The sequence below is a fragment of the Neofelis nebulosa genome, chromosome 9 (assembly GCF_028018385.1).
Source record: "Neofelis nebulosa isolate mNeoNeb1 chromosome 9, mNeoNeb1.pri, whole genome shotgun sequence".
Taxonomy (NCBI): Eukaryota; Metazoa; Chordata; class Mammalia; order Carnivora; family Felidae; genus Neofelis; species Neofelis nebulosa.
Genome location: NC_080790.1, coordinates 62866347 through 62892939, shown reverse-complemented (window position 1 = coordinate 62892939; position 26593 = coordinate 62866347). Strand labels below are relative to the sequence as shown.

The window sequence follows — 26593 nt, the reverse complement described above, 5'->3', positions numbered from 1 at the left end:
CTCATTTCTATATGAGTATGGCTTCCTACTAAAACCTCCGTGTGTTCTGAGGAATGGAGATGATGTCGCCCACGCTCCATCTTTCTGCACTGTTAAACACCCTCATGCTACTTGTTTTGCAGGAAAACTTGGGAAGTTTAAAAGGTTACGAGTTAGGAAAACAGGTCACCAAAATAGGCAGTGCTAAAAAATACAATAAGACGTTTAAGGAATTAGGAAGAGAAAACGAAAGAATATGAAAGAACTCTGAAGAATCAGGGAGTGGACTATATAGGTAAAAGGAAGGGATTTAAGACAAAAGCAGGGGTCCCTGGAGGGTTCAGTCGGTTAAGCGGCTGACTCTTGATTTTGGCTCAAGTCATGATCTCACAGGTCACAGGTTCAAGCCCCACGCTGGGCTCTGTACTGACAGCACGGAGCCTGCATGAGACTCTCTCCCCCTCTCTCTGCCCCTTCCCCACCTCTCTCTCTCTTTCTCAAAACAAATAAATAGACTTTAAAACAAAAGCAAAAAGTGTTCAGGATAAAATATGTGGGGATAACAACAGGAAGACAGTGACTTTCAAAAATAATAAGCACACTTGGCCAAGGGCAACATATCAAAAGTGATGACTGCCACATGTGAGAACATGAATTCACCTAATGTCTGTCCTCCCAGGTACCTATTTCCTACAGATGGCCCATCCATGCCGCCTGCAGGGAAAAAAAAGGGGGGGAGGGGAAAGAGGCTCCATTTGTGTAGAGGATTATTAAACAGCCTTTGAATCCAGGGGCCGATAAAGCCTTTCTAAGTCATATTTTTCCTTTTTTTTTTAATTAAAAAAGCTTTAACTCTCCCCTCATCACTTGTGGGCTGAATTGGTTTGATCCAGAGAGGCAGTTATGCATAAGAGCAACCACTCTCTATTGAATTAGGGGATCTCTCATGCAACACATCTCACCAATTACAAGGTAGGGATGCAATTCTATGATTTATCATACATTATACTGTTAAGTAATATAACATTATAGACACAATTTGTACCTATCTCTCTGCAGATTAGAGAGGTAGCACATGAAGAGAGGATCATTAAACACAGAGCAAGGGCAAGGGCCAAGCTCTTCTCTTTAACAAGCCGCTCCAAGTACCGCCTCTCTAATCCATGGAGAGGAAACAATAAATTATTCTAGGAGCTTATTCCAAATTGTGCTCTTTAGGGTTCGGGGTTTTATTAAAACAAAGAGACGCAGGAAAACATCATTTCTATGTGTGAAAGCAACTTTGGTTGTATTGGGATGATTTCTCTCCTTCCAAAGGTGATAGAATTCCTCACCGTGCATGAATATGGATGTGTGTGTAGGTGCACATCACACTCGTGGGTGCAAACCCATATCCCATGCCGGCAGAATACACACTGACATTCCTAATTATTGGAACTTGACTCACAGATGATACCATGTAGGCATTGCATTAGATGACCGCTGTATGCTAAAAATACAGTGCAAGCCACATATGTAATTTGACATAGCAGCTACATTTTAAAGAGTATAAAGAAACAGGTGAAATTGTTTGAATGTTTTATTTAACCCTATTCATCCAAAATATTATCAGTTCAAAATGTAAACAATATGAAAACCATTAGTGAGATTTTTGATTATTTTCTTCATCCCAAGTCTGTGAAAGTCAGGGTGTATTTTATAACTAAAGCACATATTGCAAACTATGCATTGATTCAAGAGCTCTGTGGCCACGTGTGGCTGGCGGCTACTGTACCTGAGAGAACAACACTAGAACTACGTATATCTCCTGCAACTCCACACGGTCTCCATATGGCTTTGCTGCTTTGTGTGGAGAAGGCTGTATTTTTCAGCCACTTTATCCAAATAAGCAGAAGTCCTCATAAATACAAAATGGATGAAATGGCATTTCACCACATCGAGTATAACTCTTTTCAATTCCACTGAAGTCTAGGCTTCTGTTGCTGAAAAGGTGAGTTCCTTGACCTCTATCTGCTCTGTCTATACCCCCTTTGTAAGGTCAATAAATGTGGACATAAATATCAACCTTAACAGACAACCCAGACCACTCTTATTGGAATATCCTATTTATAATATTCTTTTCTCTTCTGTACTACTGCTTCCAGCTTTATTAAACTCAATTAGACTCTCTTTTGCCCTGACTACACCCCCTTTATAACAGGAAAATTGTATAATCCGCTTGAATGGCAGTACAATGAGGTAGGCAAAGATATAAGGACACCGTTAGGCTGCCTCATAAACCCTAGCTTGTCATGGGACAAGTCATTGATTTCTATTGGCAATCTCATTGTAATGTCAGACTGTAACTTGAATTCATTCTTTGCTCTTCTCTGAGGTAAACAATGAGCCAAAGAGTAGAAATGGACTAGAGTGAAAACACAGTAATTACTCTCAGAAATAATTGGGTAACCTGACTTGTCTGATATCTGAGAAAGCATAGGTTAGTTGGGCCCCCACGCAACGCCTGAACTAATCGCCTCCAAATTAGTATCTGTCTTTGGACCTCGGAAAAAGGAATTCAACTGTGACTAGCGTTAGAAAGTCAGTCAAGGTAAAGATGAAAGGCAAGTCATTTAGGGGAAGAGAAAAAAGGCAGAAGTTCGTCATTTCCATGTCGATGGAAGTTTCCTCATTCTACTCATTAAGACACAACTCTCATACATATATGACTATAAGTTTGTTGAAAAGACCGTGAGTTGGTGAGTCATATAGATTTATTCTAAAACTTTTCGCCTTGCCAGTTATTTGCCATGCATTACTAGGCAAGTTTCTTAGCTCCTGTGGATCTTAGTTTTCTCATCTGCAGTGATGGCTCAGCACAATGTTTTCCCAGCTACAATGACCTGACACGTGTGTGCTCCCGTGATCACTGCACATTCTGCTTATGTGGGCTGGAGAAAAACATGGGTCAGTATTGGTTTTGGAATCAGGCATACAGTAACAATGGCTGAGAGATGGACTGATTTATTTTTTTATCATTCTACACAGCTTCACATTACTCAGTTTCTAGCATCACTGCCTCTACAGCAAGATCTCATCTGGGGAGCTACCCCACATACTGCAGACAATCAGTTGATCAAAAGTTCTTTGTGAGCATATACCCAGCATTAGGGATAAGGACTTGGGAGGTAGAGTCAATGCAGATGACAGGATGGTGGCAGTGTTTCTGTGAACTCTGTCAAGGTGAGAGCCATGGTAACTTTGTCCTCTGTACTCCCAAAGTTCTTTGTGCTCACTAGATTATGACGAGATGCCATGGTTCTTGTCACTCCCATTGTGTTTCCCAGTACTGGGGTATGACGGTCCTATAGAGCTCTTGTATATCGGTACATATATAATTATATATAATTTATATTATGTATGTATATATAAATAAAATTCGGTGTTCTGTAAGTGCTTTCTGACACGATAACCATAACCCATTATATTTGCACAGGACCACAGAATGTTTAAAGCATATTTCCATGTCATTTCACTTGAACCTCATAGCCCCTCTATGAAATCATTTTAACATTGCTATCCCCATTTTAGGCTCCTGATGAGCTAATATTGTTCAATTAAATTTTTTAAAACTTTTTTTTAATGTTTATTCACTTCTGAGAGAGAGACAGAGAGACAGAGTGTGAGCGGGGAGGGCAGAGAGAGAGGGAGACAGAATGCGAAGCAGGCTTCAGGCTCTGAGCTGTTAGCACAGAGCCCGACACAGGGACCAAACTCACAGACCACAAAATCATGACCTGAGCTGAAGTCAGACGCCTAACTGAGACACCCAGGCACCCTTAAGGTTTTTCAATTTACAATGTAGTCCAACTCTTGTCCCTTAGACTATTGGCTCCCATTTACTCATTTATGGGCCTATACTGGTCTGTGACAAAATTTTTTTCTCTTCACCACATAGACAATGCTTATGCCCTTCTGCTGATATTCTTTCTTGAAGAGAGCTCTACTATTTCATTATTTCTATTTTTTATGGTTTTCAAGGATGTTTTTATTCATGAAGTGGTGTTAATAGATAAAATAAACTTCTTTAAAGCTCTTGGAAAACTGAAGTGCTGACAAACTTCTATCCATCCCTTATTAGAAAGAAGTAAATTTTCAAAAAAAAGTAATAAAGAAAAATTTAACTTATCAGTTAAAACAAAATTCTGGGAACCACAAAGTTAAATAAATTATGGTACATGGTGTCTTTTATTAAGTATTCTACCCTCTGTGGAAAAAAACAAGGCTGAGACAGGGCAATATGGTAATAAAGTTTTCCAACTGAAGGGAATCAGAGGGCTAGCTAATAAGGACAGTAATATCAATGAAGCAAGGGCTATGTGAGGTCCAAGGCCCATAAGAATTTATTAAAAAAAAAAAAAAAGAGGAAAAAAAATAAAACACTTAAGAAAAACTCTTATTTAGCACTCATCTTCAACAACATGAAAAGCCTGACCTGAGAAATGCTAAGGAGGAGGAGAGTTTATGCTATGGACTGAGTATTTGTGGCCCCAAAAGTCCTCGGTTGAAGTCTCATGCCCAGTGTGATGGTATTTGAAGGTGGAGGCTCTGGAAGGTGATTAGGTCAGGGCAATGAGACTTTCATGATGGGATTGGTGCCCTGACAAGAGAGACTCCAGAGAACTCCCTGGCCCCATTTGCCACATGAGGACACAGTGAGAAACAGGCTGTTGATGAGCCAGGAAGAGGGCTTTCATCAGATACCAAAATCTGCAGGCACCTTGAACTTGGACTTCCAGCTTCCAGAACTGTGAGAAAGAAATGCTCCATTCAGCCACGTAGTCTATGGTATTTTTGTTACAGCAACCTGAGTTGACTGAGATAACCCATTATCTGGGCACCCAAAGAACATAAACCATGGCAAGCTCTGAGGCCATTTTGCTGGTTGCTGAATAAGTTGCTGAGTTTCTCTTAAACTTAGTTTCTTTTTCTGTAAGATGGGGGAAGATTGAACTAGTAGATCTTAAAGGCCTCATCCAGCTCTAAGACCTCTTATTGTAGTGATAATAATAACACATCTTTTATTAAGTAAATATTATGTGAGTAGTACTTTCAATCTTCAAAACAATGCTGCATGGTAGGGATTATTACTCTGTTTTATTTATGAGATACCTGTACTTGGGAGAGTCTGACCAGCCCAGGGCCTTGAAGTCAGCCAAGTGACAGACCTGGGATTTGAATGCTACTTTGTCCCTCTTTGTTCCATCACATTGCCTCTCACCAGTCTGCTATGTCCTGCAACCCTCACCCAAAACCCAACTGCATAAAGAAAGAAATGGCTTGGGGCTCGCGGGTGGCTCAGTCAGTTAAACATCCAACCCTTCATTTCTCATGGTTTGTGAGTTCAAGCCCTGTGTCAGGCTCTGTGCTGACAGTGCAGTGCCTGGGATTCTCTCCGTCTCCCCCACCCCAACTCATGTGGGCATGTGTGCGCTCGCACACACACACACTCTCTCTCTCTCTCAAAATAAATAAAAAAAGGAAATGGCTAAACTTTTTAAAAAAAAATCCTATTTCTTGGACTACCATAAGAATAACAGAAATACTCAGGAACTACCAGCAAAGTCCCCTGTGACCCAGAAAACACCTCACCGCCACATGGTCAACATGCATTGAGGTCATCTTACCAATACTGCACGTGATGAGAACTATCTTTTAAGACGGATTTGCATTTAAAGCCTGGTCATCAGAATATGACAGTCAGACTCGAGTCAGACTTGAAATTCCTAAACTAAAACAATCATCGTATTTGCTATAATATGTCCATTTATAATTAAGCAAAGCAGAAATCCTGCCTAGGTCTCTCTCCTCATTGTCTTAAGAAAGAAAAGAAAATCATTATGGTTATTATTGCATTTGGTGCGGGATTTGATCATTTTCTCCCCTTTGCTTCATTATTTAATAAGCTCATCCCCATCAGCCACCACAATGGCAAGGGAACCATGGGCCATCACAAATGGTGCGACAACTGCAGGGGTAATCCTCTGCCAAGGCAGGGGTGACAGACGAATGAAGGGCATTCGAGTCCACCATGGGTCCATCTCAGCAAAGTCTTCCTAAGTAGGAAGGACAGGGTGAAGCAGCCTGGGAGGGCTTGAGAATTTTCCAAGCTTGATCCTTCACTTTCCCCCACTCCCAGCTCTAAACTGTACTTACTTGATGTCACCAATTCTGGCGCCTGTTTTCTGCCAACAGTTGACATGGCCAGCACGACTCCGCCCCTTTGCATCCCCCTCATCCTATCTCAGGTCCATTCATCAGACTACAGACTGGAGGTGGGTGGGTAGTATGGGCAGGAGCACAAAGCAGTTCCCCAGGTCTCCCCGGGACTTTCCTCGCACAAAGCCTGAGCAAAAGCAACATGGCTACTGGCAGTGCCAAGAAGCCTCAGGGAGAACAGGAAACAAAGGAGGGCAGTTTCTGAGGCCAAGAAGATTGTAATGAAAGTACTTCTCAGGTTTCTCTCAGCCTGTGGCCTGAGGTCAGCACACAGATTTCAACCTCCCAGTCCTGGCAGAAAGTAGATAGTCGGGAGGAGTTCTTGCTCTGAGAAGATCCTGAGCCATCTCCTGACTTCTGAGCAGCCCTTACAACACTCTCCCGCTCCCTTCCAATCATCAGAGATCATATTAGTACAGTTGTGAGGGTCTGACATAAGGATGAACAGAAGGGTTGTTACTGGCTAGTGAGAGGAGAGAAGTTTCCTGTCCAAGGGAGGAAAAAAATCTTCTCCTAATGAATAATGCTGGGAGTGGGGGAGGAGAGAGATGGTCTCTTTCTCCCTCCATCCCGCTCCCTCCCTCTCTGAAGTTAAAACCAAAGAGCACAGGCAGAAGAAAACGGCAACATGTGCCATGTTGAAGTTTTCCTCGAGTGAGTCTGCAAAGGATTCATAGCTGTGTATGGGAACAGATTGTCCTTATTTCCCAAGCCAAAGACATGACCTCACAGAAAGTGAGCATTCAGACACATTTTAACATTTTGTGGCACAAAATGATTCCACGGTTAAGCCTTCTCTCAGCATCCCTCGTTCCACCCCACCTCAAACCACCTCGAAAAGCTTGATATTGTATCACTTCCTAATGGAAGTGAGAGACCCATGGTCGATTGAGGAATGGAGTGAGGGGTAAAGCCCTGAGAGTCCAGGCTGGTGATGATCCGAAAGAGAGAACACTAAGGAGCTCACAGGTCCTAAGAGAGGCGGAGCCCAATTTGTGCCCGTGTAGGCAAGTCACCGAGAGGCCAGAAAAAAGGTCCTCACTTGGAAATGAAATGTCAAGCTTTCCCAGAAAATAAATTAAACAAACACTAGTGACCCCTTAGGTTTGATATCATTGCATTAATAGTAATAACAATAATAAAGCTGACACAGACTCACAACCTGTAATTTGTAATATTTAGCTCCATGCTTCATATTTGTATAAAAGTTAAGGCATATTTTTCATTAATACCAATTCATATTGGGTTTCTTTTTCCACTTCTAGTTGACCCCACCATCCACTCCTGATTAACTCTTCCCCTACCTTATTTTTGCAGGTGCTTCCTTATTCAGTGTTAATCAAGTATCTTGGCTGTCCTTCCTGGAGGGCCCTTGAATCCCACTTAACCTGGCTGGTGTGATATGCTCTGCAGGAGGGCAGCAATGAAGCAGAACAGGGATGATCACAAATTGAGAACTGTTCTTCCAAATAATAGAAAGGGAGAAATTAGACAAAATGCCTTTTCCATCATCTCTCCCATCCCTGTCCAATTTTGCATAAGGATTCCCTGGGAATTGTGAAAGGTATATTCTCTCTGCATTGGCAGAATGACCTCTAAAGAGGTCATCGTCACTCGCAAGGCCTGTGTGACCCTGGCCATTCCAGACTAGCCACAGGGCAGGAGGCAGACTGTGCTGTGGAGGGTAAAGAAGGTCACTGGGTTGGCCAGGAGAGTCTCTCATCCAGTAGCTGTGTGTTTTGGAACCAACCTGGAAACATTAACACAAAGGCCTGCCAATAAACTACATGGTGTTTGCATATCTTATATACACCAAAGGGATAGACAAATGCCTGGTGGGAGAAAAAGAAAGAAAGAAAAATGAACTCAGCTATTAAGCAGCTATAAAATGTTTTGCTCTCTTCCCTATTTCAAAAGCTTCCATAGCATAAATAGTGGTCAAAAGTTCAGTGAACTGTCTTGTAGTGTGGGGCTCCATTCAAACGGGGCTATTTTCTGAGAGTCTCCTGACACCATATCTAATTTCCAAAATGAATATGCTTTAATTTTCCTTCTTCATGCATTGTGCTTTTTCCTCATTTAAAACAGCAACAGCCTCTGGCAGTAAAGGACATCACATTTCTGTGTGAGATGAAGCTTTTTTCCCCGTATGCAGGGGAATGGCATGGGTCAGGGGAGAAAAAATATATGCAAAAAACAGCACACCCCACTGACCCCGGTATATTTTACATTACAATTTTGCCATTTCCAATATAGGTTCATTTTGCAATGGACCATATCAACCATATTTCAGGGTTTAAAAAAAGGAGGGGGGGGGAGTGGTAGGCGAGGCATTGTCTGCATACAGTATGTCCTAGTACAATGTACGAATTATCTGATTAGGGTGTAGTGTCACCTACAGAGAACATACACAGACACATACACAGCTCGAGCCGCTCTGTGCAGAGTACGTTTGCAAAATAGATACCACGTGTGGATCCTGCCAATTAAAGGAAGCATTAGGGGACTTCTTTGTGAATGTAGCCAAGAAGAGCTAACTATTTTTAATGACATGAATGTCATATTCAACATCTCTAAACTCACTTGAAAGCACCAATGTCCCACTGCCTTATTGAGAAAAGACTACAAATAGAAACTAAGCATCTTAGTGATCTTAATACATCTATCTACATGTATATATTACACATATCTGTGTATCTCTGAAGGATCCAGAATCGGAAACTTATTTAAGTCATCTTCCTACTAACTCAGGTATCTCCTAGAACTCCGCAGTTAAAGAAGACAGGGATTTTACATGATGATGATCTTAAATTTTGACATGTGTATTAATTATTCACCACAGATAGCCGTAAAGATGGTGTATGTTCTTTTTCTTGCCGGGTCACTTCCTATCATGAATACTTATTCTTGCATTAGAAAATTTGCTATCAGCCAGGCCCTAGCCAGTCAATTAATCAGTAAGTATTTTTTGATCAAGATACATGGAGGTGGTGAAGTGCGTATGAAGCATAGCCGCTGCCTTCAAAACACTTACAGTTCAGTGCATGAAACCAAAATTGAGCTTGAAATCACTTGGCAGAGAGCACTGGAATTTGAAACACCAGATAAATATTTGTTACTTCATTTAAGCTGGCTTGTATTGGCAATAACATGTATAAAGCTGATAAATTAGTCCTCTGTGAAGTAGTCCAAGAAGGCTTAATGAAAGAGGTGACACTTCATCTGGACATTGAAGGACGGACAAGACAACGGGGGAAGGCAATAATGGGGGAAGGAGGGTAATTTGTGCAAGGAGGAGGGCAAATGCAAAGACACAGGCCAAGAGTTTATGTGTGATACTCTTCACAAGTGTCATGAGTATATCTGTATATATGCAGATACCTGAGTATCTGTTTGAGTATATCAAACAGGCACACAGTGCTCAGAATAATGGCCTTCCCTCAGGAAAAATAATCAGTGGTCAGCAATATAGATTCAATGTCCTAGAAACTTGGGCCCAGGGCACTTATAAAACAAAAGGATGTGACAGGGGACTCACCCCACTGAGTTCATAGGCCCAAGATAGCAATCATCCCATAAAGTGTGCATTACTCCCCTGCAAGCTCTGAGTTGTTGTCTCATTTCACAGATGAGGAAAGTTCAACCTAGAGAGGTGGATATGCCAAGAGTCACTATCGGCTGAGCCCAGGCAGTCCACCCTAAGAGTCCAAGCATGTTCACCCAAACCACACTTACCTTCTAAAAAGTGGCAATTATGAAAGATAAATAAACAAAAACATGTATTCCATGAAAGGCCAGAGACTCGTTGCACAGAGATAAATAATGGTCATATTGGAAAGCAAATGATAAAATTGGTGAGCTTTGCTTTAGGAAAACCCTATTAAAATCCAAACCTATTCTTTTAAATGTTTAGTTATTTATTTGGAGAGAGAAGGGGAGAGCGTGAGCCAGGGAGGGGCAGAGAGAAAGAGGAAGGGGCAGAGAGAGAGGGAGAGTGAGAATCCCAAGCAGGCTCTGTGCTATCCAGCACAGAACCTGACACAGGGCTCGATCTCATGAACCGTGAGATCATGACTTGAGCTGAAATCAAGAGTCAGACGCTTAACTGACTGAGCCACTCAGGTGCCCCTAAAATGAAAACCTATTAAACAAATATATTAGGGAGCAATTACTCAAAATATGGCGGTTCTCACCATGGGGTTACTATAACCAGTAAGATCTCCTGGCATACTTAAAATAGGACTCCATTTACAATTCATTTCAGCCATACTATAAAGAACAAAGTGAGTTGCCTAATATCAAAGTCTTTTAAGCCAATTCATTACAATATTACCTGACATCAGTCTTGCTCAGTACTGTCCAACAGAAATATAATGTGAGCCACATATATAATTTTAAATTTTCTAGTAGCCACATTTTAAAGAAAAAGAAACATATGAAAATGAGTTTAATAATATATTTTATTGATCCAAAATATCTAAAATATTATCATTTTGATAATCAATATAAAAACTGAGATTTTTTTTTTACTTTTTTGTGTTAATTTTTCAACATTTGGTATGTATTTTACATTCAAAGCTCTTGCCAACTAAGATTAACTACATTTTAAGTGCTTAGTAGCCACATACAGCCAGTGGCTACTGTAATGGATAGCACAGATCTAACTCTTTACATCTCTATTTTAAGGTTGCACTTGGCTCTTATTGGAACAGACTATTGGGAATGCATACTGGTTCTTTAGTTCCAGGAACCATCTGTATACATGTATTTAATTCCATATATTTAATTTCTTCCTAAGAGCTGTCCTAATCGTACTGACCTACATGGAGGTAAGCACTGACAGATATAATTTTGTGGATACGACTTTACAGCAGGAATATAGCCAGGCATTGTCGTCTCTTCTGGTGTGGTTGGCTGACGTATGAAGTATGGTTGAAGCTTGCCACCTGAAGTCTTGGATATGAAGACATTTCTTTTTCTTTATTAATTTTAAGGCAGCAACTTCCAAAAAAGTATTGGAAACAATTATGGCAAGCAGAGTGGGAAAAAGGTAGGTAAGTTCATTGTACTAGGAACCTAAGCATTAAAAACTCAATACAATACATTGCAAAAAAGAAAGGAAGGGAAGAGGAGGGGTGAGGAAGGGGAAGGGAAGGGGAAGGGGAAGAGATGAGAAGAGATGAGAAGAGATGAGAAGAGACGAGAAGAGACGAGAAGAGATGAGAAGAGAAGAAGGATGGCAACACAGACTTTCTCTGTGAAGGAAAACTAAAGTTGCAGATATTCAATGGGAAGAAAAGTTTCTACCATACAGTTCGGGCAAAGAAAGTTTTCTAAGTAAAACAGCTCTACCCCTTGCTGAGAGATGTTTCGATTCTGTAGCTACATATAAAATTTTGGCTACAAGATCTCTTTAGTTATCAGCACCCAGAAATACTATCATTAACTCTTTGTGATTGCCCTTCATCCACTCCATTCACAGACCTCCAGCCCTGAGAATGACTGCTGGGCAAGTCAGAGCTGTGCATCTGCATCTAGCAAATGATCTACTTCTCAAGCATGGATTGGATCCCATCAGAGCCCTACAGCGCAACTTCATCCCTTAGACTTCCCAAGGGCTTCTGCTATGGGGGAGGGGAGTCCTCTAGAAGGCCAGCTAGCCCAGAAACATTCATATCTATATACATTCAACTTGACAGCCCTAAAGTTCTTCAAAATAAATGAAACAAGTTTAATATTCTCGGGCAGGGATCATTCCTAGAGACAAGTTGTCGACACGTTCACCGCACACTGTCCAACAAACCACGGGGGAGGAAAAGAGTGCAAGGTGATCTGGTGAAGTGGGCAGCACACCAGCATGTGCAAAGGTATCATTCCCCATTCCCCTGCCTGTTTTGTTAACTGGGAAACAATAACCTTCTAAAATCTCCCAAGGAACGAAAATAACCTGAAGACTCTGGGGAGCTGTATATTGGCAACGGTTCAACAATAAACAAAAGGAACAATAAGTGAAGGTTTTAATTAGATCGTTTAAATTGGGTGTGTAAAGAAACTATATGAGAGAGCAGATATTATAATTTATCAAATGTGGAGTCCAGATACAGACATTGCAAAACAAAATCAGGCAGAAGACCTAAAAATATTGCGTGGCTGGATCTTTTCCCTCAGTGCTTCAAGTCTGCATTCCTTCTACCCATGATGCCCCATTGATTTGCAATTTAAATTGTGGTATCTGTACCACATTTATCGCACCTATTGCTTATCCGCATATAAATCTATTTTAGAGCTGAGCACTAAGTTAGAAAGATTTGTTATAAATGTCTTATTTTAATATTTTATGCATGTACTATAATTTGATTCAAAGTGCTGTTTGTCTAAAATACATAACGATGTGTGCTGTGATCGGGCTTCTGTTCTTCAGGAAATATATTTAAGGCAAAACAATTAACTCATCTGTGCATAACACTTGCAGAGTCTGCTCATGTTTTGAATCACTTTAATGTACATTCATCTTCCATCCCCTCTTTCTATGGAATCTTGTTATGAGCCGGGGTATGGGCATCTCATCTCCCCTAGGTCAAGGTGAGAATTCCTTGAGAATTTTCCCCTCGATCCCACTTTCTATGGTAAAAGAAACCTTTTTTGAAGTCAGCAGGGTATCTCCATGTAGACTTATGATAAAGGGGCCCAAGAATCTGAATGCAGGAAAGGAAATAAATATTTACCAAGCTCCTACTAATGCTAGAGCATCACTGTCCTAGAGCCTTTAAAGATTTCTTCACACACACAAAAAAACCTCTGAGGCAGCTATTATAATCTCCATCTTTCAGACAGAGTCACTGAGGCTCAGGGAAGATATAGAAATTACCAAGGCCTCCGTGGACAAGTGGTGGAGGCTCTCGGACCCCAAATCCCTGCTCTTTCCATACACCATGCTACCACCAGTGCATTCTACCTTAATATAACATAGTTGAAAATATAAAAGCTAAATTTTATGATACATCACTCAGTTCTGTTTTCCAGCTCATTGGAAACATCCTCCCATGTCTGGTGAGTGACTGAAGAATTTGCACTTTCCATGCAATTCCTATAGTCTCCTGAAGATGATGAGTAAACACAGCAACATTTAAAAATAGTTGTGGGGCAGTGCGCCTGGGTGGCGCAGTCGGTTAAGCGTCCGACTTCACCCAGGTCACGATCTCGCGGTCCGTGAGTTCGAGCCCCGCGTCAGGCTCTGGGCTGATGGCTCGGAGCCTGGAGCCTGTTTCCGATTCTGTGTCTCCCTCTCTCTCTGCCCCTCCCCCGTTCATGCTCTGTCTCTCTCTGTCCCAAAAATAAATAAAAAACGTTGGGAAAAAAAAAATAGTTGTGGGGCACAAGTCTTGGTTTCAGCTCAGGTCATGATCTCACAGTTCATGAGATCGAGCTGCACATTGGGCTCTGAGTGCTTGGGATTCTCTCCCTATTTCTCTGCGCCTCCCCCACAAAATAAATAAATAAACTTAAAAATACTTGTAATTGTGTGTAAGTAAATAAATGCATAAGTAAAATGAAAAGTAAAGAGATAAAAAGATAGAACCAGTCTAAGTTGTGTGGAGGCATTCACATACTGATACAAAGATTGACCACACAAAGTGGAGAGCAAACCAATCTTCCCCACCCCAGACTCCAAAAATGTATTTTATTAGCAAAACTAGGTAAAGTTTTTAAAAAGTCTTCCCCAATGGGTTAAATGCCCCTATTATAACCTCTCACAACACCTAGCAGCTTAGCCCTTATCATAGTTGCAAATTTTATATTTGTGGAACTATTTGCTTAATGTCTGCTCCTCCTGTAGATTATATATTTTTTCCCTTCTGCACCATCTTAGTCCCTAGCACATAACAGATACTCAGCAATCATTTCTTAACTGAAGAACAACGGAAGGATTGAATAAATTGTGTACTCCTGCTGTTCATTTCATACAATTTGTATCATAGAGGACTTAGGTCCATATAACCAAGGCCAGCTGATAAAACCATATCCCTCTTCCATATCAGTTGCCTTTCCTGGTCCTTGCTCTGAAACCTGCTCCTTGTCATAGCCTGGAAAGCCCGGAACCAGCCTCAAGTCCCATTACCAAAATGAAGGGCTTGGAGCAATTACTCTGATTTATCCTATATGGGAAAGTGCTAAGGTACATGAGTATGTGCCTGTGTCTGCGTGTGCACATCTGTGGGGGTACACACATGCGCATGTACACACAAAGGTGAACTCTCAGGGCAGGGAGAATAACACGGCTGGCTTTTCTTTACTCGTTACATGTTAATTCCTACCTCTCAAATGGGAACAGTGGTCATCTGAGGGTAAGAATCTTGATTGTCAATCTTTGTAACCCTGGCTCTATGTATGAGGCTGACACATTGTGAGATCTCAGCAAAAGAAATCGTTTGAACTAGGTCCCTGAAGGGAGTGTCCAGAAAAGAAGCCCAAAATTATTCAGTTGGGGTAGGCATGCATCCTTCTCACAAACTTCAAACCGGAAAAAAAAAAAAAAGCCTTGGCACCTCCATAGGGAGGTCTCATCCTAGGACCTCTCAGTTGCTCTCTCTCATATCTCCTGCCACACCCACCAAGAGCTTATAAGTCTGGCAGGAGAAATGGAAGTGCCAACCATTTGCCAAAGTCTGCATTCAGCCCATGCTCCTCTCCTTCCACTCCTGCCATGCCTTGCTGGCAAGGGACTGTCAGATACCAGATTCATTGGTCTGAAAAGCCTTATGTTCACCAGTAGGGAAATGTATCTGCTCAGCCAAAATCCATGTGAATACTGACGTTTTAATCTTAATTGTTAGTTAATTTTCTTCAAACATGAATTCACTAATGCTTTTGGCAAAAGCCTGTGGTTTGTGCTAATTCAATTGACTTCATTGAGCAATATACTGAGTTCCTACTATGTGCATGTAACACAGGAAACAAAAAAATAGATTAGTGTCTACTTTCAAGGAGATCTAACAGGGAAGACAGATGTGTATGCAAATAACTACCACACAGCAACTTGTCCTCTCGGAATTCTAGACTTTGATAACACACAATTTGTGTCTTGTGTCTTTTTTCCCAAGAAAATGTCTTACTACTGGGCCCACTGGCAGTTCTAAAATGTCTATATAGAAAAGATTTAGGGACAAGAATTTGGAAAGAGAGGAGCGCTTGAAGCTGCATTAGCTATAGCTATGTATGTAAAACTAGAAAAGTCAGTTGTGTGCTTCAAAGACTAAGAAGGCATGTTGGAGGTTTGGTGTGAGGAGGGGATGGCCCTGAGCACCACTGGATAAACTTTCTTTCCTGGTAACCATCACAATCTATAATTACCTTGTTTACATTTTCTTGATGATCTGTCTTCCTTACTAGAATATAATCTCATGTAAGCAGCCAAGACATGTCTGCCTTCTTTACTGCTGCATCTTCAGTGGCTTCTTGCAAAACATAGGCTCTGGATGAGTATTTTTGAAAAAATGTGTGATGAACATCAGAGAATACTGAGCTCATCAGAAAAAAAAATGCGTACTGGTCTCACACTTGTCTAAGCCTAACTCTATGAAGACAAATAGATATAGATCTTCTCGTTGGGGCAAAATGGCATTCCGAAGAAGGAGTATCACCACTTTGCCCGAAGTAAGTATTTCGGGACGTGTCATTTCTGATGGACAATAGGGTGGTAATGGCTGCACCTCCATCTCGTACTTAAATGCCTTTGAATGAAAATCACACAGTAAAGAAGAACTAGGAATATCATCACCAAAGGACCTGTTTAGATGTCAAGTTACTACCATTGGAAAAACACACTAATCAGTCATGCTCACCTTCTCAAGAAGTAGCCCGTGGTGGTCCTGGCCTCACTACTCCATCCAAAGGCTTACTTGTCAGTGTGCTTATTATCTGCCTTTTCTTCAATATATAAAAACCCTGAAGAAGAAAAAGTCCCTGCTGAGACCACTTGTTTTGCATCCTGGGAAAGACTCAAGAGAATTGTTCACCTATTAGTGACAGAATTTTTCATGCTCATTAAATCCCATTGTTTCATATACGACCTTGTGCATGGTATATTCCCTTTCCAATGTTCTTGATTTCTCTTGATCTTAAAGGTACAGAACAGCGATTTCTCTATTTCCTATCATGAGAACTCAAAGGGATATCTACCTCTGGAAATTAACTATGCAGTTTTACAGGAAGTGATAATGAGAACAAAAAACACTTCTTTTCTCCAAGTTGGATCTTCATCAAAATAGTTGGAAAGCTTAAAACTGAATAGCAAATCATTTCTAAAAAGAAAAAAAAAGCAATTGGGTAATGATAGTTAATTCCTCTCTTATACTAATTATTTACATATGGGTTGCTCATTAAAAGTCTGTATTCAGGCTAGAACTTTATGCTAGAGGAAAGAGGCAGCAGATTAAAAAACTCTTTAGTCCAGAGAAAAATGCTCCTTTCCACATGAAGACAGAAGCCTGAATCCCAGGTAGCCACTGTATTTATAAATGCCAATGATTACAAGGTGAGAGTGGGTGGCTTTGTTCGTTAAATCAGAGAATTGTGGAAAGGATCTTATACATTGCCTAGTAAAAGGTAGGCTCATTAAATTGTTGTTCCATTATCCACTATCCAAATCCATCCCAAACAGAGAAAAAAAATCAAAAATTTGGTGATGGTTTTGGTGTTATCTTTGAAAATAAAAGGCAGAAAAGCTAGAGTGGTCCATATCTACCTGGAGTATATGTTGATCTAGTATATAACTATGTTATACCCGTGCTTGTCTTGGGCTACACTCTTCCATTAGAGATCCATTCCCAGTCCATCATCATTGGCCAAGGCCAAGGAAGGGGATGAATGGTGGTCATATTTTTTCACTCAGAGGCGGTGCCCCAGCAAAATCATGTGGTACTAAAGAACACACTTCAGCCAACTTCCAATCCATCGCCTAATTTTACTCCTTATCTAAACTATTTCCCTCATCGAAGTCATCTCAGACTATAAATTACTGTTACCATGTTTATTTATATTTACTTGTTGATCATCTATCTGACCATGCCATTAAAAAAGTAATCACCATATGTGCAAAGACCTTGTCAGTCCACTAGAACCTAGAGATAATTGCCCATTTCCTATTTCTGCCAATCCTTCATTCCTAAGACTTTGAAAATGGATAATGGAAATTTCCCTGACTGCTCTGTCAATGTTATTTTAATTCCATTATATGCAGTGTTTTTTTTTTTTTTACTCATCAGCAGAAAACTTTACTTCTTACCACACATGGAACCTTCGACTCTCCATGCCCTAACTGGTTGCAGCAAACAGAAAAATTCTCAAATGAGTGGGAAGTCAAGAGGACAGGAAGTTTGTTGTAGGGACATAAAGAGGGCTCATGAGATCTGGAAAAATTGCAGAGCCAGGTCTATTTATCTTTGAGAGAGAGAGAGAGAGAGAGAGAACAGGGGAAGGGCAAAGAGAGAGAGGGAGACACAGAATCCAAAGCAGGTACCAGGCTCTAAGATGTTCACAGAGCCTGACGCAGGGTTCAAACTCATGAACTGTGAGATCATGACCTGAGCTGAAGTTGGATGCTTAATCGACTGAGCCATCCAGGTGCCCCTGAGAGCCAAGTTATGAAAGCTCAGGAAACACAGAAAAACAGGCAGCCTCAGAGAGTCTGTCTCACGGTGTTGCCTTCCTCTTTGCTCCACTGTCTTACCCGAGCTTGAATCTGTATATAACTTCCAAAGCCACATCTAACTCTGCCTTCCTCTCCATGTCTTTAAATTTGGGTACCTACTGATAACTGACAATTGCACCTCCATGCTCAATCATGGAATTGCAGAGAAAGAGATTAGATTGGCTCAATCTAGCTGTTCTTAGGGGTGTGCCAAGACAGGTCACCAACGTGCCTATCTGGAGCCACACTCCTCCATCAGAGGTCCATCCTTGATTTATCACTATTGGCCAAAGTAAGCAGGGAAGGAAAGAGATCAAGGTCACATGGGAAGCAGGGACGGCAGAAGGGTAGAGCCACAGAAAAAGGGGTACCGGGCAGGCAGTACAGAAATGGACCAGGGCACTCTCAAATTCTTATTAGCCATGGTGCTATTTATAAGTATCTTAGAACATATTCCCTGTAGCTAAAATAACACAATTCACTCCTGTCTTCCATCTACATATAAAAACATAATGATCAAGAAAAAAATGGATACACCTTTCACAACAAGTTATGTAGCATATGTGCTAGTATATTTCTCTTTTTGCCATGAGTACTTGAGAACAGTAAATATGTTGCTTGTACTGATGCTAACGATGATGATGGTGGTGATGATAACTGATCACATGATACTTATTATAGGTCAAGCATGTTCTAAGCTCTTTATACCTATTAAATAATTTCTCACAGAATCCCTATGATGTGGGCATGATTATTAATCCAATGTTGAGATGAAGAAACTTAAACACAGAGAGCTAAGCTACCACACAGCTAAAAAATGGTGGGGCCAGATTTGAATATGGCTCACTTAAAAAAAAAAAAAAAGAAGCAACTGGTAACATAAAGTGCCATTTGATTCTAAATACCCTTTTGATATGAGATGCTTCACTAATGCTATGTTTTGATGACAGCTAATAATAAGTCCCAACTTTGTGCCTTGCCGAAGAATAGCTTATCTGCAGCTTTATTGTTTTCCTTGCATTTGCAGGTTTGTTATTCAGAATCCAAACGGGGTCCCACTACTAAAATACAGAGTCTCCACAAGAATTCTCTTCTTCCAGCTCTTATACAGTCGTGACTTAGGGGGAAAAGATGCCAGCTGTCAACCACTGGCTCTCCACGCTGCAAGGAGAGTAATACTGACCAGTCTCACCTCAAGAGATTTCCCTAGTCTGCCCTCCTCACTTCCATTTTCAGAGATTTTTTATTTCACCCTCTTGATAAACAAAAACAGATTTCTGGGGGAAAAAATAGCATAACAACTTTATTTTTTTCCCCAGAAAGCCACTTTCACAGCAGATGGAACTCAGCATGCTATCGCCCAAATCTTCAGCAGACCTGAAATACGAAGAGTCCCTTATACTGAGGGCCATGCATCGTCCCATTCTGCGTCTCTTTAACTGACATCTTGAACCAGTGTACCCTTCCTTAATCTGGCCCCATTATCAGCCTAATAATACCTCTCGATATTCATAAATGCCTAGCAAGACTTTCAGCTATTTTGTACGGAGAAGAAATATCCAGCTAAATTGAGAAGATTACCACATCACCACATACATCAGTGACAGGCTCTGTGCTATTACAGTTGATTTTTGTTGACAGTTGGCTGTAGGCAGTTGTGTTTCAAATGCCTTTTTTCACTGGGAAATTAAACAAAATCCCATGCAAAATGCAGCCCTCCAGTTCAAAAACTGTAAATCCCAAATTAGCATTTCATACTTTAAAAGGTAGCACAGCACAATTTTCCATTGAAAGGTCTGTACAGTTGACACAAATGGGTGCTTCAGACATGACACTAATGCTGCTGGTGCCTTTTAAGAAAGCCACCTTTTCAGATATTATTTTTCCTCTCTCAATAATCTGCATATACTCCAGTTCTTGCCTATAAAAGAATAAAAGGGAGGAGGGAGAGAAGAATCTGACTTACTGCTTTAGATAAATTATGTCCCCAGAAATTTCTAAACAATAGGTTAAATTTAAATGGAATTGGTCAATTAAACCTTCTTAAAAATAATAAAGGAAACCTAGACATCAAGAGGTTAAAAGTCACTTCTTCCCCCAAACATTATGAAGAAAAAAGGTACTTTCGTAAGTGAGAAATACGTCCACATCTAGAACATTTCTGATATAGGAGCCTCCCAACTTTACTTTGAAACAGGTTAGAGCCCAATTTAACAAAATTTTAACATGTGGCGGGGGGGGGGGGGCGCAAAGTCATAGGACTGACATTGAATAGGGTCATTTGATTCTTAAGACTGGAAATCTATTTTCCTTCTTACCCAGGAGACACTTCAGAGTGAAAGAGTTTTAAACAGTGCTGTTCCTTCATCCAAAACAATTGCTATTTAACTGGAAAATGAAAGAAAGAAAGAAAGAAAGAAAGAAAGAAAGAAAGAAAGAAAGAAAGAAAGAAAGAAGAAAAGAAAAGAAAAGAAAGAAAAGAAAAGAAAAGAAAAGAAAAGAAAAGAAAAGAAAAGAAAAGAAAAGAAAAGAAAAGAAAAGAAAAGAAAAGAAAAGAAAAGAAAAGAGAGAGAGACAATAGTTGTCAGTTGGCTATCCAGGACACAAATATATTTAGAGAAAGAAATGTAATGTTTATTTCTGGACTGTGGCACAAGCATAAAATACCAGTTGGGCAATTTCATGCCAATCCTTTTCCAAACATCTCACCAAACAGCTCTTGACTCTTAGCCGTATAAAGTCAAATGTCCAGTAGTCAGAACTACTGCACTAAAGCCAAATGAAGATAAGTAGTCTTGGCCCTGTCCCTTGACCACTTTCAAAATTTGAATGGAACAAATTCCTGCACTCCTAAAAATAAGAGTTTATATCTCATAACTTTACATGATGAAAGGGAAACAACCTCACTCACTTCTGAAAGGTGAGCATATAAAAAACAAATATCAGACCCCCCAAGTAGTTTAGTGATGGCTAAAAGCATAAGATCAAGTTCATGTGAAGAATGGAAAAGTTCCTTCATCATAGCTGCTGCATATCCTGAACTTCCTCTTGGGTGTTTCTGGTTTTAATGACCCAGATGCAAACTTCATTCCTATTTCGTAGTTCTTTGTTACCCATGTTCTAAAGGAAACTAACTACCTGGCCTATGACTTCTGCTAATCCTTGCTTCCACAAAAATTTAGTGCTCATCACATCTGAAGATTAAATAAATGCCTCGGCTCTGCCTTCTCCTTCAATCCAGCCATATAGTTTGTCTCCCTAGAAAGAAACTCAACTCTAAGAAGGTGGGCTCAATAAAAGACAGTCATGCAAACTAATCTATGCTGACAGAAAGCAAATCTGCGGTTGCCTTGGGCTGAGATGGAATGGGAAGTGAATGCAAAGAGACATGAGGGATCTTTTGGAGGTAGCTGGAAATGCCCTGCTCCTTGATTGTGGTGGTGGCTACATGGAGTTACATGGGTACAGTTTATTATACATACAGTATACTTCGATCCAGTTGATTCAAAAAGAAAAAAGCAATCAAGACAGAGATGTCCTACTCCCATGAGACAGAATTTTCATACAGAAGCATAGTGGGACACTTAAGAAGAAACCCCATAACAATTTCATAACAAGGAAAATGTAAACACTGTGCAGTTTGTATTCTTAACTGAAGACTAAGCAAAGCCTGAATTATGTTCTTGCCTGGGTGAGAACAAGAAGTGTCCTGATAAAATGGAGATAAGTAATTCCATAATTACATGAGAAATTAACTCTGGATTTGTTACTGTGAGGTCAATTTCCAAACAGAAAAACAAAAATACTTTGTTTTAAAAGAAAAAAAAAATCCCTACTCTTCTAGGGAATTAAGAGTTGTACTTTTTATTTCAGTTTAGGATCAAGACACCCCAAAGTTCCAGAAAGACTCATCTTCTTTGCTTATTTCTCAAAGACACAGATATCTATGTGCAATGCTGGAAATTATCATTTGCAGGACAGAGGTTGTGCTCCTGAACAAAAATTCAACATCCCAAAGACAAGACAGACGGTTCAGTAGAGGATAGTTCTTCTCCACGGTTAGTCAACAATGGCTTGCGGAGCAGAAGAAGAGATGTGGTGGATATAGGAGGGTGCTACTTCAAGAAACTGGTGTTACAAGAAAATTCTAAATTATAAAATAAATTATAAATAATTTTTCCCTTTCAAAAGGATTCAGTATACTACAAAACTGGTCTTAGACCAAAAATATGCCTTAAATATAAATCTTCTTCAGTCTACTTAAACTGCTATCTAATTCTGAATTGTTTAGAGAAAACTTTTCAGGAATTTTTCAGTATAAAGTGAGGTATGTGTTTGACTATGAACAGGTATTAATGCAGCCCCTAAAATGCATAACATAACTTTATTTTTAAAAATCAGCAGATATCACATAACTGCTCCAGTTTTGGCCTCTGTGACATTCTTAATGAGGCAGGCAATGGGAAATGAAGATTGCCCCATTTTTGAATGGAAAGTTAAATGCAAAGAGCTCAAGTGATTTTCCTGGAGTTACTCATCAAATTAGTAGAAATGGCCCAATAACTGATTTCTTGCTTCCAAATATAGTACTGTTTCACTAGATAAATACTTCTTCCTCCTGCAGTTATATTTGAAAAATATCACATTGCACATTGTCTTTTCTTTTCAAAGAGCTTCTCATATATTATCCATTTACTAATTTATTCACTCAGTAAAGAAACATTTACTAAGAATCTACTAAATGCTAGTCCCCCAAATGAATAGCACATGACTCCTATCTTTTAGGAGTCTTAGATTGTAGCTGGGGTAAAAGATACATACACTCTTTTTAACCCAAGAGCAGCGTCCAATGATATAGCTTAGGCATAAGGTATTAACATAACCTAAAGAAGACTTAGTTAAGCCAGACTGAGGTTGGGAGGAGAAATTAGAGAAGAATTCTTGGAAGATGTGACATCTGAGCTAAGTCATGAAGACCTTGTTAAAGGAGAAGGAAAAAGTGGTAGAGAGGAGTGTGTGTGTGTGTGTGTGTGTGAGAGAGAGAGAGAGAGAGAGAGAGAGAGAGAGAGAGAGAATAATAGGATAAATGAAGATAAAACTTACCAAATCATAACATTTTAAAGGAACTTAGAAAATAGAGTATCTGCATTTGAACAATAAAAAATAAATAAATAAAGCCTCAGGGTTGTGAAGCAACACACGTAAGCTCTGTTAGTTGATAGCATTTAGTTATTTCTTGCTTCCACTTAGCTTTTTTCCATTATTCTTCATTGTCAATTCAGGTAAAAATAATAATGAAATTTTTCTTATTTCATGGAAAGATGGCTGGTTATTGGTTATGCTTTGTCTTTAAAAGATGTAAAATAGCATGTAAGAAACATAATTTTTATAATAAAATAAAAAATAAATAAAAGCTAGAGGCTTATAAAAAAAGAAACATAATTTTTGAAAAGATTAATTTCTAGTTGGGAGCATCACCATCCACATCATTTGCATATCACTTTTTTTTCCACATGGCTTTCTACATACTATTTTGAAATAACCCAGGGATTAGAAAGCAAAATTCCTGTCTCCATAGTGCAAATGTGAGAGGGGAGAAAGGCTAAGAGAACAAAAATGACTTGACAAAAACCACGGCAAGTGGCAGAGTGGAGACTTGAATCCAAACTTTCTGAATTTCCACCAAGATCTTTCCACTGTAACTCAGGTACGTCTTTGAAACATGCAAAGGAGAACTTTTAATATTTTTTTGCCTTAATATATCACTGTTCATTGTTTATGACTAATTTCATATGTACATATTATTCCTTAGCTTAAAAATCAGAAGTGTTATTACTCTGAATAACGGACAGAGTTGCATGATGGTAAAGAGACTCAGATACTCAGAACTTTCAAACAGAAGTCACTAATGTTCATGTGAATGCAAAGCCACATAACCATAAGCCACAGTTAAAATATGCAAAAGGTAAAATATTGTTAGAGAACAACAGCTTTTATCCAAACTCATTCCAGACATGTATATTCAATGGCTCCCTTTTTATGACACAGTGGGGGAAAGTCTTTGGCTTATTTTGGTGCCATAAATTCGAAGAAAGAAACAATTTGCCATGTTAGTTTTCAATCACCCAGTGAAAACCAAGTTCCCTTTGACATTGATGCTATTCCCAATTCAACAATGCTAAATTTTAACTATCCTCCCTTTCAATTAGCTAGGTTTCTGTTTGCTTACTTTGTCCGTGGTTATAGCCTTCCCTCATGGACCTAAGATCACTGTTTTCCTTTCTCTTTATGCTCTGTGAGCATCAACTATCATGGGGCATGCGTGTAATTGTCATTCAGTGTGAAAAAGCCAGCTGGAGGTATCACAATCATGTCAATATACCAGTCAGCAAGAAAACCTCCAAGCTGATTGCTTTCTATTTAGATATAATATTACATGGATTGAAAACTGCTGCTCCTACCAACTTCTGAGTGCTATTATCATGTTTTCCATACTCATATACAATCAATTAAAGATATGTGTAGATACAAATATTATATATTTATTTTTGTGTATATATATCAATATTACATATTTATAAATATTAAATATCTAAGTTATACCAAGGAAAATAAAACTTGTCATATCCATAGAAGATATGTGAAATCAGAAATTATTTAATTACTATAAAAGATGGAGTCGTAGGACTCTAAGAGACTATGAGAGGTTAATTGCATCAGACCAGCTCACTCTCTTTAATAACTGCAGTGAAACCCACCCAATGGAGACTGCTATTTCTTCTCAGCAGAAAATTTTCCAACCTCTCTTTAGGTCTAGCTTGATATTATGTCTGGTGTCCCATGTCTTTCCTGGGTTTCAATGTCTTATTCAATAATCACTTAAGCTCCCTTTTGTTGCTCAAAAACAGTGAAAAATGAAAAAAAAAAAAAAACAGTTCACTATTACCATACAATATTCTCATGGATTCAGAGCTAGTGGCCTTATATAAGTGGAACTTAAAATGTAACAAAATGGAGAAGATTTTAGTTTCTAGATCTCCTCTAGGGAACAGAATTACATGTGGTAAGAAAAATTACTTTGCTAGCCCCTCAGATTATGGTAGAAGGAGCAGTGAATGCTCCAAGAGGCATTTTCCAGTCACAATAATTAGTTGATAAGTTGTCTTCCAAAAAGATACAATCTGGTTAAATTCAGAGGCTAGCTGTGCTGGGAGAGGGCACACATTTGTAGCCACAACTACATTGTTGAGGATGATAGAAAAGGATTGAGAAGCGCCACAATAATCCCCTTCTCTTTCCTTCTGCATAGCTCAGTGCCTTTGCTCTAATTAAATGTTGAACAAAGGCACCAAGTTATTAACCTCCCAAGCATGCCTACATGTCTTTGTCCAGCTACTAACTAAGTAGCTGGGAAACTGAATGACTTTGAATAAGGAACCTGAACCTTCCTTGCCTAGTCCTGAACTAAGCTCTTTACATGAATTAGTGGTTTCTAAAAATTTTTAAGCTGAAAACTCTTGATTCAAACGAAAGTTTAGCATTAAAAAAAATAAAAGTAAGGATGGCAAGGTCAGTGATTATAGGTGAAGATGGGGGAGAGGGTTGGTAAAGAGACTCAAGCCTTCTGAGGTGGCCCTCCATGTAACCCCTGCTGCTCTGGGGTGATGGATTATAAACTTCCAGACTACATGATCTAAAAGCTTACCCCAGTTCTGAAATTGTAGGATTCTCATAAATCTTTCCCAAAGGATTTTTGGTTAATTTTAGGATGGGAGTGTAATCAGCAAAACAGCAATAGACAGTTCCAGGCTCTCATTGCTCCACAGAAATATTAAAAAACAAACAAAAACTGTCAGAATCAACTCAACCAGAACTGTGAAAAACAAAATTTACAGCAACCAAGTGATTGTGGCATCAAGAAAAAGCCAACTTCAAGGTACCAGAAGAACTTTATGGCATTTTTACCCACCCAAGCCAATCCCCTCCCCAGAATAGTGGTAATATTAAGGCAGCAGCAGTACAGATTCCAACTGTAAGACCCTGGGCTCTGGTTTGGGAGGGAGCAGAGTACAGCTTATTCACAAATTATTGTGTTTGTCTTGTTTTAACCAAGAGTGATCTGAAGGACTGACAAAAGGTACCCATCTGTTTCACCTAACTAGGAATTCAGAACAGAAGAGCAGTTATCACTGTTCAGAAACACTGAAAGCTAAACTCACAATACTCAGATGCTTGGGACAAAAGCAACAGTCAAAACATACAACAGGCTACCTAAAGCCTGAGAACAAATGCTGGGAAGAGTTTCTTTAGTAAATTAGAACATGTAAAATCAGTCGTGTATGCAGAGAAATTAACAGAATTAACAGAAACCATCTCTGAGGAAGTTCAAGCATTACAATTGAAGATAAATACTTTAAAACAACTGTCTTAAATATACACAATTTAAGGAAAACAATGCCAAAGAACTAAAGGAAATCAGGAAAGTAATGTATAAGAAAAATGAGAATATCAATAAAGAGACAGAAATACTAAAAAGGTACCAAAAATTATCATGCTGAAAATTATAATAGCTGAAATGAAAAATTCACTAAAGGGGTTCAACAAATATTTTAAAAGCCAGAAGTTAAAGGAATTAATAAACTTGAATATAGGACAACCAAAATTACT

The 26593-nt window shown here is 39.5% G+C and overlaps 1 long non-coding RNA gene across 2 annotated transcripts in view; it reads right to left on the bottom strand.

Annotated features, from left to right (window-relative positions):
• Positions 1 to 16086: 16086 nt before the first annotated feature.
• Positions 16087 to 26593, bottom strand: part of LOC131485061 (uncharacterized) — a 106458-nt gene continuing 95951 nt past the window's right edge. For both annotated transcript variants that reach the window (XR_009248606.1, XR_009248607.1), the window contains one exon: positions 16087 to 16182. This is a non-coding gene — a long non-coding RNA (uncharacterized LOC131485061). The remainder of the gene's footprint in view (positions 16183 to 26593) is intronic.